The following is an 11,314-nucleotide window of genomic DNA, read 5'->3' as shown; positions in this document are numbered from 1 at the left end:
TCTCTGCCTTACACTGCTCTCATCCCTTTGTACTACTTCATAGTCTGTTCACTATCTGCTTTGTTATTTGTTTGCAGGGCTTTCATTAGATCCTCCGACTAGCAATTAAGACTTTCTCTCCAAAGCAATGGCAGAAGAGTGGCACTCAATACCCCATCACCCTACCTTTATTGCATTGTTAAGTACTCTTCAGAGTTGCTTGGTTATTAATAACATCATTTTTAAAAGCAGGGAAGCCAAATAGGTTATAATGAGGTTTTACTTTGGCTCAAAAACATCAGGTTTAACAACCGTACCTTTTGCTGTCATTGTCCTAGCTTTTTCTCTCTTGGTTTTTTACCCCAGTTTGAATGTAGCCGCACAGAAAGGCAGAGAGGAGAAAGTTAATTAGATAGAAGTCATAGGAGGAGGTGGGAGACCTAATGGGAAGGGGCTGTTTGAAAACAGATGGCCCAGAATTTATTAACTTGCAGGAGTGCTTCAAGGAAGCCACTGTGACCAGACATTAGGCCAGTCGCTGTCTGGTTTTGGGCTGGCAGGCGGCTGGAAACAGGTAGAGGCTGTCAGGTCCCAAAAATAGAAAACAGATTTATCTTCAGATTATTGAAAATGATCCATCAGAGAGGAACGAGAGATGCAGTCCAGTTCACCAGTTTATGTGTCAGAGCTTTGAATCTGCTCTGTAGATACACGTCTGGATGAGCCAAAAGTTATATTGGAGATTTATTTTGGGAATTTTCTCCAAAAGTAAAGTTTACGAAGTCATCAGTCATGTTTGTACCACTATACTAGGTGCACTATAAGATGTTGTGTTGCACTAAACTTATGATCACAATCTTTATTCCAAAGTATAAAACTTTCACAGTTTTGGTCTCAGTCGTGGACTAGAAGTGCTTAGCTGTTAATTATTAACATCCCAGTCTTGTAAACCCACACAAATAAAAATAAAATAGGGGGAAAAAATAACCCATGGGTAAAACAAACAGACATGATTCCTATAGGAATAAATAAAATGTAGAAGTCGCAGACGGTTACCATACTATATTACTGGAAAAACAACAACAACAAAAAGAACAGCTGGCTTATTAAAACAAGAGAACTGTACATACTTAAACATCCAAATAATTTAGTTTTAGCCAAAGGTCAGCTTCAGTTAATCAATTAATGAAAGACTCAATGGAGCAGTAAGGTGTTCAAGTGAGAACAATAACAAAAATATCCAACTCTCATTACACTCACACTTGCATGACAAATGGACTAAAATAATAATCCAACAAAATTCTTGTTTGCAGATTTCATCAGGATGGGAGCGAATAAAAAAAGAGAAATCATAAAGGGTAAAATATATAAAAAGTTTATGGACTGGAACATCTTGCTGCACTACTTTTATTTGTACTCTGTGTCAATGCAGTTATGCGGTATTCAGTGTATAACCTTGAGTGCTCGCAGACACAAAATACATCCTTTAGACTGCAATACAAACATAGCATGTCCTTCCTGCGTCATAAACAGCATTATATTGGATGGAAGCGCACTACTGGGAATGGGGCATTCGTACAAAATAGGTGGAATTCAACAATATTATATTGAGCCCCTGAGGTGCTCAAACATCTTAAGAAAGGTGTGCTTTGACTCTGCCACCCACTCTGACTGTTGTGTGAATAGTACAGAGGACACATGCACGCACACACACAAACATACACACACGTAAATGCAAACTAAGCCTCCAACGTATGCTGTTGCAGCTAAAGCTTTGATAGAACCATCATGTCGGTCTTGTGTTTCATGTGGGACCCTCCAATGTGGAGTTCATCAGTTCAAACTTGTGGTAACATGATACCGCCGACCTCTGAAATTGTGGTTTCATTGTAGGTTATTGCCTATTCTCTCACAACTTACAAATAATGTGCAGATGGGAGTCACACTGTGGTGTCCAGAAAGGAATTTGATGCTCTGGCTCCTTTGCACCCTCCTAGTACCAGATATACTACTATGAACCATACTTTTTATTTATCTACATTAAAATATAGTTTGAAGGGAGAATTTATGCAAAATTGATTTGGTTTTTGCACACATATTTGTGTGTCTGACGTGTCTTCATACTCCAGTTATAAGTAATAGATGTTTAGGGCCAAAATCTGGAAATGTATCTCCAAACAAGAGATTCTGTTGAAATCCATATTTGACGTCACAAAAGTACTGGCACTAGTGGCCTATAACCTGGCTTTAAACCAAATAAAGCTCGATTACATGATTACATCGCTTTCCAATATACTGTACACACGTCATTTTGAAATTAACTAAACAGACATCTAACAAACCAAATATTAGGAGATAAATGGCGACCATATCATTCTGACACCCTGTTTAACTTGTTCAAGTAATGACAGCATAGTACTAGGCTGCTGTATTAATAACTATCGAATTTCACTGGCACAGCGGCCCACATGTTCACGTAAAAACACAAATTCAATATGAAGCACTAGGCCCACTCACCACTATTTGAAGAGCATACGACGAGCCTCGCGTTCCGCCAAGTCGTCCATGATGCGTTGTATGTCCATTTTCTTTGCTCTTGTCATTCTCTGTGGACAACACGATAAGTCCATGGTGCTCCTCAATGTGTTCTTTATGAGTTTATAATTTGGAGAATGGCCGCTCAGAGGTTGCAACTGGGACGGGAAGTTTCAAAAATAAAAGGACGGCGGTGCAAAGCTCAATGAATGAACTAGTTCATGCAGTGGTTCACAATGAGCATGTTTACCAGATCCGCACCTGACTTTTTCTCCGGTATCTGGTGCCTGAAAGACTCTGTAAATAAGGCAGCTAGCCAGGTTAGCTGCGGTTTATTCTTTGCGCCTCTTCGCTCCAGTTTTATACTTATATAAACCACTCACGTTTAGTTTAGTCAGTAAAACTGTTCTTTGTGGTAAACTGCTTTCTTAAGTGACAACTGGTGATGACGTTGGTGGACGGCTGATGACGATTTTACCCAAAATACACTTGGGGCCAATATTGGCTCTTGTAACAACAACATATAAACCACACGTGACCTTACAAGGTTCAGCCCATCGGTCCAGGGACACCGTCTTTAATCGACCAATATTTGAATCTAAGGCAAAATAATGAACGTTTGTCAAATCCTATAAAACAATGTATTCTGCCTGTTATGAATAAAATGTATATGTAAAATAGATTTTTGATGTAATTAAAATTACAGGGGTGTACCAACTCAGAAGACACAAGAAGGAATGAGGAGCTGTTTTTCCTTACATTTAATTTAATATAAAAAAAACCTTTTATTTCTATTGTGTAGAGGTTTTATTCTTGTTTTTATGTTGGTAAAGTTAAAGCCGAAAAGTGAAAATGATCAATTTCCCTTTTTTTCTTCCCCGTGTTTGCCTCTGTCTGCTCAGTGTTTCCCTTCTCCAAACTCAAACCAAGTGAAAGAAAAGACGGAACCCTCAAAGGTTGTAAGAGATGTAAAAAGAGTTTTGATGTGTTGAGTCAAAGCTGTTATATCAGCACAGCTGAAATCAAACAGCTTGCACAACACAGTGCTAAAAGCTAATGAAAAATAGATTTTGGAGAGAACACATTACTTTATTTGAGTCTCTCTAAAGCAGCACGATAGAAAGGCAGCATGTGCAACTGAACAGCTTGTGAACTAGTTGTGTAGGCTCTGTGAAGCAGTGCTGTTTGTGAGTCAACAGCGTGAGCTTCAAATGCCACACAGCTGAGCCTGCCGGGCCTTCACCAAAGTAAAAATAGACCGCGATGACAAGTCTGTGGTGCCATAATGACACCCATTAACAATGACTGTTTGTGGCGCTACAGAGTGGAGCTCTAGATAGGCTCACCTCAAGCTGTCAAAAAGATCTTCCTGATCAAATATTCCAAACCAAGAAGGGAAAACAAAATCCAAAATGACAAAATGCACCGATTTGGTAAACAGTGGCTAAAGGAGCTAACGGATTTTTACTGGCTGCAATGCCAAACTGTTTGTTACATGTAATGGAAACAGAGAGCAAACTGCTGGTCGTGGCATCGAGCCTGACAACAGCTGAGTGCTGCATCTTTGCTGTGCTTTTTCATCCAAGCTGCACGACACAGGTATACAACAATGTTTCTATTTAATATTTGGCAATAGTATAATTTCAGGTTTGTGTTTAGGTGAGTGCATTAGCACATTTTTGTGAAAATTAAAATAATGTCATGAAGGGGTGGGGCTGGATTTAATTGAGTGAAACCTATTGGCAAGAATTATCATTTACAAATGAATGAAGACACATAACACATAAATTAGCAGTGTTGTTTACCAGATGTAATTTTACTTTATTTCTATATTTACACATTACTATATTTTACATCATAACTGGGTGAAAGGACATATAATGTTGTTGTGGTGGGGATGTGTGTGCATTTAAAAATTAAATAAAAATGTAAAAGAAATGTATAAAACCAAGTATTGACAAATTGTAACATCTGACACTACTGGGGATACACACATATCATTCCTTAGATCAAGTGTTGTTTATGATCCTGCTGAGCCCAATGATTTTTATGTTTTTCTTTCTGACTACCAACTGGTAACCAAAGATTAAAGTGTTTCTTTTTTTCTTTTTTTTTAATAAAGTGAACTGTGTATCATCACTAAGAAAACTGTAAAATAAACTGGCGAAACTCTCACAATACACAAAAACAGAGGCAAGAAACTGCCCAAGTTTATGGTGTATTTTTTATTATGATTGTGTTTGATATATGTTATGGTGTCAGAAGCTGTATGTTACTGTAATTTAGTAGTTTTTGTTTGCAATTTGTATATTTTCTTTTCTCCACTGCAATGTCTTATTTTGTGTAAAAATAAAGAAAGAAGACATTTTATATTATATGCACAGTGCATACACCATATGCACTGTGCTTCTCTGTAAGTTTATCACTGTCTGTGAACCAGTGTCACAAAGACAGATCTCTGTACATTTATTTGCAGTCCCCGTCTGGAGTCTAAAATGATGGTGCTGTTTGTTTCTGAGACCATGACTTTTGTAACATTAAGACACAAAGGAAAACTCTTATTGTCACTTTACAGAAATAATCTTCAGTTGCATTACCTCACTCCACACTCAGATCTCTTTTATTGTGCCGTGATGGTTATGACCAGAATACAGATACTAATTTTCATAGAGTTAATGGTTTCCATGCATTCAGGGGCCTTTCTGATCTAAATATTAAATGTTGATTTGAAACCCAAGGACACCGTGGTGCATCTATGATTTCGATTTGCGCTTATTTTATGTTCACAAAAACAGCTGTCAAATCATTCCACTGCAAATTGAAACAATTTCACTTTGACTATTTTTTCAGATGCTGATGACAGTGCGCTGATGTTACTGCCAGTAATGACAAGCTCAGAGGGGTGTTTATTTTACAGGCAGTTATGACTCCAGCTTTGAAAAGTCTTTTCTCTGTTGAAATACCAATAACTTTAATAGTCTGCAGTCATTGTGCTGTCTGCGGAAGAAATACAGTCCCATTCTTCTAATGTCCATTCATTCAAATAGAAGTCATTCATTTAGTGTGGAGGTGCTGTTTTAGATATTCACGGGCATGTTATATACTGTCGTCAGTAGACATGCGTATACATGAGATTTGTGCTTCCTTGACACAGTCGCCTGCCCTGTTGTTGTATTTATTACATGTTTTATGTTTATTTTATGTTGAGCCCATCTTTTTAAGCGTGGGACCAGACCTACGCTCTCCGACGGTGCAGACGAGCTTGTGCAGGCTCCAATTAAAAACAGACCACAGGTTGAAATGGGATTTAAAACCGTAACCCTCTGCATGGACCTTCTCCACAAATGATAACATAATTACATCTCTGTTCGCAAAGCAACTAAATCATTTAGAAGACATTCCTCAAAAGTCACATTCATGTTTTAAATTAGTGAATAAATATTTAAAGCCATTATTCATTGTTTTATTCATTTATTATTTATTGATTGCTTATTCTCCTAAAATAAGCGCTAAATATATTTGTTTAAAAGTGATTATCCTCTAACTTGTTTGATCATATTATTCTATTATTCAAAAGCACAAAAAACTAAAAACAAAAGTAGAGAAACTTTTACCCGAGTAATGTCCTTATAATAATATTGTCAGAAGTACATAATAAGTGGGTGAGTGAGTGTAATCTCAATAAACGTTTCCATATTACAGTTATAAAAAGAGAGATAGAAGAAAGTTATATGCTGATAAAAAAGATAAATGTTAAAAGTCATAAATTAGAAATGTCTTTGGGCCTATGGGCATGTATGCCGAGGTAATTCAAAGCATATATAAGGCATTGCAGGTGAGAACAGCACTAAAAGCAACCAATAAATTCCAGTCAGGCACTTGGCTACGTTGGGTAGTAATATCAAGCTACATAAATCTAATAACTGCCAGCTCTTATAGAATTAACAGCACAATAAAGCAGCAAAAAATAAAAACAGAGAAATATAAACAACATAAACTCCACAGCAGCTGCAGCCGACCAACAAAGGCAAAAACACACAACATTGCTATGCAAGCGCTTGTGAACAACCTCCTCTGTGCTGTGACTGAAACATCAGCCATTGGTTTTACACACCTGTCTAAATGTCATTCTGTGAGTCTTGCATGCAGTCTGTGTCGATCTGCTCTAAATCCCGTGTCTCTGCCTTTTTTATTCTCTCAGCAAACTACAGCCCGTCCACTGAGCCTCACTGTCTCACTGTGCTCCTCCACGTCTACAAACACTGAACTGACGGACAGAACAGCCACAACAGGGATGATCTGAAACAGCCGAAGGGTGGATAAATCCAACTCCCATTCCTGCCTGACGCAGACTCAACGGAGGAGCCTCTGTGTTTCCGCGTTATCTGAAGGCCGACCTAGAGTTTCTGTTACTCCTAAAAAGGTAGTGATAACATCATGGGTTTTAATTTTGGATGCAAACTGCGATCTTATCACTACTTCTCACTGACGGCTGCACACGCAGCTGATAATAACATCTGAAAAGAAGCATTTCAAAGAGACATGTTTTCACCATTTTGTTACAGTCTTCAGATATCAGTGAGAGCACAGACTTCATTTTGATGTTGAAAGATAAACTTCAAAAATGTCGGGGCAGGTTTTTTTTTTCAGGTTTGTGGCAACCTAAGATCACGACCACACGCAACCCATAAAGATGGAACGCTTAAAATGTACTAAATATACTATACTATATTGTACTTTATATGAAAAGTTTACTGGTGCCTATTTTAGTTGAACTAAAATTTAGATGATTAAAATTTTAATGATAAAATGTCTATTTCAATTTCTACATTTTTGTACTTAATGAATTGGCCACCAGAAACAGTTATATAAAAAAACTAATCCTGAGTCATTTTCTGAAAAATACTTTTTGTTCTTTTTAAAAAACCAACATCAAATCTTGACATTTTCGGAGCTCACTTTGACTTTTATGTTTTCTTTGGTTTTTCTGTTCGCAATAAACTCATCGATTCAAAATAATCCTAACGCTTATGGCAAACAGTGGTCAGCAAGACTCACATTTTTATAATGTCACAAACAGAACTTTTGGAAATGAGTTATTGGCAAAGACTGGAATGACTTCACCAAATCTCAAGGGGTCACAGACACCTCTAACTCTCGAATTTAAAAACAAAACAAAATATTTTTTCAACATTTACTTTTGGCTTAACTACATTTTAAAGGGCTGCCAAAATCCCTTTTATCTGTCAGCGGTCAATCTTCACCTCTCAGGAAGTCTCCTGAACATTTACCAAACCAGTTCAAAATACTTCTGCCTGTGCAACACCTAAATCCTAAGCCCCGTGCCATAAAGTGCCGTTTGCAAGCTTAGATTTGTTAACTTTGGAGAGCAGACTGCCCTGTTCTCAATTTTTTTTTTGCTAAGCCAAACTGGCCTTCTTCTGTCTCCGGCTTCATATTTTTCCCTAAAAAATTTTGTAGTGGAATTTAAACTTTGGAACACAGCAGGCTTAGCTAAAACTTTGTGTTCCTATAAATCTCCTGTTTCTATTCTCTGTCTCGAGTCTTCTTTCCTGACAGACCTCAGGGGTGTAGCCTGAAGAGATGCCTGCTCGTAGTCTTATCACTCTTTCTCTCCAGTCAGCTCCTCTTAGCATTCCTGTTGCACTGAAGCTTCACACTTTATTCTGCTGAGACACAGGCTTTGTTAGTTAACTGCAATGTAATTGTCCTGCAACAGCCTCTCTAGTACTGGGGCTTTTGTTTTCACTTTCTGTGCACGCAAGCACTTTTCTCTCGCTGTCCAAGTTTAAGTCGACTGTGTTAAACTAAAACTTAAAAACATCTCTAAGATAATATAACAGGCCAGACTAATCAAAGTGAGACCATGAAAAAATAGGCGCTTATGAGTGGCTTTGAAAACAGCTTTGATATATTTTACATCAAAAGGATTCATACAATAAAGCTGTGATATAATGTCGCCACTTCAGCCAGAGCTAAAAATGAGTGTCTCTTTGTTTTAGAGATAAAAGTATCAAAAGAAAAAGCTGTGCATATAATAATGTTGAAAAATGTATATGTGGGACAATGTGTTCATGTGTTTTGTTTTAGCCCAGCAGAATTATGGGAAAATTGACAAAAGATTTACAAAAAAAACAAAGTAAAAAAGATCAGACTTGTGAGATGGGTTTCCAGTTCAGACTGTGAGCCACAGTCGGTTAAGGTAAGGTTCATATTTTAAATTCAAGTCTATTACTGACTAGTTTTTCATTCAGTGCAACTGGTGACCAGACTGTCATCGCCTGCACCAGCACTGAGATATTTTTAGTTGTGTTTCGGCACAAATGGAAGTTTGGTGTGGAGGAGACTTGGTGCTTTAGGCTCGAAAATGACATATTGGGTATTAACTTGATAAATGATTTGCCAAACATAGAAATCCACTGAGCTTACTCCTGTTTCTTGGCCATTAAATCCTGTACGGCTGGGGTTTTGTCTGGATTTGGTCTCTTACCATCTTCCAGCAGAGGTTGGCTAAGAGTTATCTGTTTTGACAGTAGGGACCCTCGCATCTTATCGCACTCTTTTTTATTTCCCCTCACAAAAATATTGTCCATGTGGCCCTTGCAGCCTTTCCTTGATCTTTGTCCCTACTACGCTCTACAGTGAACGTGGCAGAAATAGAGAGGACAATTGCAGATGGAGAGATGAATGTGTGATTGTGATTTACAGAAATGTTAGCCTACAGCTTTATGGAATACGGTTCACCAACGAGCATAAGTAGCATATATTCTTTGGAGATTCAAATGAACCTTTTTCCACTGATTTATTTGAGGTCTACCACTATTCCACAGCTGCTCTGCTCACAAATGTTCCTTGTAAATCTACAAATCTCTCTCTGAGGTCGCCCTTCTTCCTTCCGAGAGTGTTCCTGTGGTTGACCCCGTGACATTTCGCTCACTCCACCAGGACTACCAACGCATTTCCAGGCTTCATACAGCTTTACCTTTGAAGGCACGGATTCTTCAAACACATTTTCCGTTGCACCAGTATCTATTTTAAAGGTTTTCTCGCTGCCTCTTAAGTTTATGTCAGTCATCCATGGATCCTCATTAGAAGAACCTTCTCCCAGGGGGAGATTCCATTCATGTACTCAACGCAATGTCATTCACTGTTCTCGCCGTCCTGCATACTTTACCACAATATTCCTTTTTACCACTCTCCCATCCTGCCTGGACATTAAATTGCTGGATGTCGAGGTGATCTGTCACATTTTGGACAGACTTTAACCTCTAAATTCCCTTGCATTAACCTTTTGACTTATTTCACCCTGTGCTTTTTCCTTAACTTCATATTTGTACAGCTTCCTTGTCTGCTTAGCGTCTGTGGCTCAGCGGTACTCATGTCTCCTCTCAGATCAGTCTGTTGCCTCTTAATTTCCTCTCACTGTCTAGCCACTGTAATGGCTTTTGCGATAGTGAGGTCTTTATCAAACGGCATCCTCTCTGATGGTGCTGAATCTTTAAGTCCTGCTGGTAGTCAGTCTTTCTTAGAGTTTATCACACAGCTCCCCGTACTCACAATTTTTTTGCCAGTGCATAAAGTACCGTGATGAATGAGTCTTCTGCGTTCATAGGCTGCAGCACTGTCTTGTTGAACTTGTTCATATATCATATTGTACACTGCTACAAGATCCGTGTTGATTTTTCTTTTTTTTTTTTCACATCACTGGTACTTTTCCTCTGTTACAGTGTTAATCTGATCCCCATAGCTAACTTGGTAATATCTTGGCAGAACTATTCCAGTTCCTTGCTATTGTAGAAATAAATGAATTTGGCTGTTGCTTCCTTCTGGGTTTGCCGCAGCAGATATTCCACGTATGTGATTTGGCTCAGTTTTTACTGAGGAGGCAAACCCTCCTCTCCTACCCACTGAGCTACAGCTGTCTACAGAACACTTTTCTTGTCTGAAGTGCTGAAATCTACTTCTTCCACTCCTGTTGTTTGCCAAAGTGAAAGGGCTCCAGTGGTTACACAACAAAAGTCACCATAAAGGCGCAGCACTTTCTTGTTGTGGTGCCTCGGTTGGCTAACAACCGAAGCTAACAACCAAGCTTCTAATCATTCAAGGATTTCGACATTGACCCAAAACCTCCGAGGACTTGAATGGAACTTGGCATGATTATTATCTTTAGTGACAGACACTCAGAATGTGTATTGACCTAAATTCTTTCTGTGACTCAGCTAGTAACTTGGCTAGACCGTGTAATGAAAATTATTCTGAAACTGAACCTTAACCCCTTTGGACAAAACTGAGTCGGAGACCTTGAGGATGGCAGTCCAACGCTATCCAAAACAAAACACACACACACACAAAACTCTGTTTCTAGCTCTATATTAAAACTTTAGACTAAAGTGTGTCGGTTCCAGTATTGACATCTACAACATGTGCCAAAAGAAATAGATCAGAAACACAAATAGCAATTGAAGTCAAACCTCATGTGACTGTACCGTAGGCAGGCCGGCAGTGAGTATTCTGAGATTCATTAGCTGCTAGAAAGCCGATGAGTCATCGTGGTCTTTCTGACCTCTTATTTGTTTTCTCTCATTTATTTCCTACATCTTGTCACCAGAGAACCTTAACATGCGCTGAGATAACTGCTTATCATTGGGTCGAACACAGACGGCAGTACAGATGAGAAACACTACCTACAAATGAAAAATAAAGATGAAATGCATCTCTTTGAAAAAAAAATTAATTTATCTAAAAACACATCCTGCCAAGGCCAACCATCATTCTTGCA

This window comes from Cynoglossus semilaevis, chromosome 5, assembly GCF_000523025.1.
Source record: "Cynoglossus semilaevis isolate Cse_v1.0 chromosome 5, Cse_v1.0, whole genome shotgun sequence".
Lineage (NCBI taxonomy): Eukaryota > Metazoa > Chordata > Actinopteri > Pleuronectiformes > Cynoglossidae > Cynoglossus > Cynoglossus semilaevis.
Note: the sequence above shows the minus strand (reverse complement) of the source record.